Genomic DNA, 2274 nt, shown 5'->3' with positions numbered 1-2274 from the left:
TCTACCCCCGGTCAAACTTTTCAAAATTCATCCAATTTTCCAACTTTCGCCAACTGACGCTAAAATGACCTACGAACGTCCAATTCAACATCCGAATACGCTCCTAAGACCAAAATCACCCTACGGAGCTATTGAAACCGTCGAAATTCTATTCCGGAGTTGTCTTCACATAATTCGAACTACGGTCAATTCCTAGACTTAAACTCCCAATTTAGGGACTATGTGTCCCATTTCACTCCAAAACTAAAAACAAATCCCCCGGCAAGTTATGTAACCACAAAATGAAATTGAGGGAGCAATAAATAGCGGTTCGGGGCTAATACTCTCTAACGACCAGCTGGGTCGTTACATGCTCGGTGACGACTGATTTCTTCCCGGATATCGTTGGAATGACGCACAACCATAATTATCTCATCAATGCTCTAATACCATGTGAGAAAGTACGGGAGAAAAATATATATTATTAATATTCTATGTTACAATGAACCCTATTTATATGTATACATAACACATAACCTACTCCTATTACATATGACTAGAACTAATTACTTATATTCACATAACTATTCTATCAGTACACGCAAGTAGTGATATATTCACCAAGGTTTTTTTTTCTTTTTGCATATACATCCGCAACTGCCTCTTCTATTGATAGTGAGAACCTTCTGTAAAAAAAACAACTTAATTTAGAGATTCAAAAGAGAAGCAGAATTATATTAGTACTATAAAAGATAAAAAATAAAGTTGCGGAAGATCTATCAAAAATAGTTTAATAGAAATAAATAGAGTTGAAGAATGTACTTCATAGTTCATACACTACATGAATTGTTTTTTTACTATTTTATTCAAAAGAACTTCGTAAAGTACAACCTTTTGGTTTAAACCACAACTGAAATCAAATATTTCTCGACGTACTTCAACTAGTCTACTTAGAAGACACAAAAAACAAAAACCATGGTGCAACTTGAGATCACTGTTAGTAGTAAATGCATTCCGGACACAAAAGAAGATACTACAACAGAATGATAAAGAAAGTTCCATAAATGATAAAGCAGTAAAGGTGTCCTGAAAATATTGTTTGTTGCTTGCTGATGATGCTTGAAGTACGGAAATCAACAAGTGAAGGTTGCAGCAAGTTTTAACAACAGAAGGAAAAATTTTGCAAAAAGAAAATTCAGAGTGAAGGATTTGTAGATGAATAAGCAGCAAAATATACAGTAATGAAATTGACATCAAAATCTCAAATGATTTTGAGATGTAATACTATTATTTATTAATGTAACAAAACTCATCTTAAGCTCTTCACCTTGCTTGATATCAGAAGCACTTAGATGATCCTGCAGATTTTGGCATGCTTCCTCAATTTTGTGTAGTCCACTGTCTTATAGATTTAAGTGAACCATCTAATAATAAGTAGAGAAACATGTTATTTACTATAAAATTGAAAAAGTGAAGCATCTAGTGTATCAACGGCTTGCAGCAAGGTTTTAGAAGAAGGAAAGTTTCAAAAAGATAAAATAAAATGAAGGATTCCTAGATGAATAAACATTAAACATAATTGTAATGACACAAAATTATCAAAAAAAATAAATTAAAGTGTATTAATAATCAATGTAACATAAAACCATCTTAAGCTTTTCACCTTGCTTAATCTCAGAAGTATTTAGACCATCTTTCGGTCTTTGGCTAGCTTCCTCAATTTTTGTTATCAGGCCTAAAAGTCAACCTTCGAAAATGTGAAATCATACTAGTTGGCAAGGTGGGGAATATCGAGGCTCTAGCACTACTATAGAGTTGTAAAGATGGGGCTTTTCATACCGAGGACGAAACGTGTCACCACCTAATTTTTACCGTAGATCGTGATGTCGCCTAACGTCGACGTTAAGCAAGGCAGCGATTAACTATTCATTTAATTATTTATTTTAATATTTTTTAAGTCATAAATTTTTGTTTAATAAAGAAACTAAGAGTAAATGACTATAGTGATATAAAGAATAAAATAAACATAAGAGTGAAGTAGTGAAATTAATAGACAAAAATTATGAATATCTACTAGCATTTCTTGAAACCCGGTATCACAAGTGCACGAGTAAACTAGTAGAATATAAAAAACTTGCTACCGCAATTAGTCCAATTTCTTGTAGTAGATAGAAAAGTAAATACAACAAGGACGAGACTCTGGGTGCTGCAGAACGGAGCATAGGAAGCAACTCACCACTAGATCTTCCGGTAGCGGGGATACGTGCCTGACTGGCCACCAGATGTACATGCCTC

At 33.8% G+C, this 2274-nt stretch overlaps 1 long non-coding RNA gene across 1 annotated transcript; it reads right to left on the bottom strand.

Moving 5' to 3' along the window:
- Nucleotides 1-370: 370 nt before the first annotated feature.
- On the bottom strand, nt 371-1765 carry LOC138893387 (uncharacterized). Its single transcript, XR_011408778.1, has 3 exons — nt 1643-1765; nt 1307-1403; nt 371-665 (listed from the first exon to the last, which is right to left on the bottom strand). It is a non-coding gene; the product is annotated as an uncharacterized lncRNA (long non-coding RNA).
- Between the last annotated feature and the right edge of the window lie 509 nt (nt 1766-2274).

This window comes from Nicotiana tomentosiformis, chromosome 1 (genome assembly GCF_000390325.3).
Source record: "Nicotiana tomentosiformis chromosome 1, ASM39032v3, whole genome shotgun sequence".
In the NCBI taxonomy this organism is placed as follows: Eukaryota; Viridiplantae; Streptophyta; class Magnoliopsida; order Solanales; family Solanaceae; genus Nicotiana; species Nicotiana tomentosiformis.
This window is presented reverse-complemented; position numbering and strand designations above follow the sequence as displayed.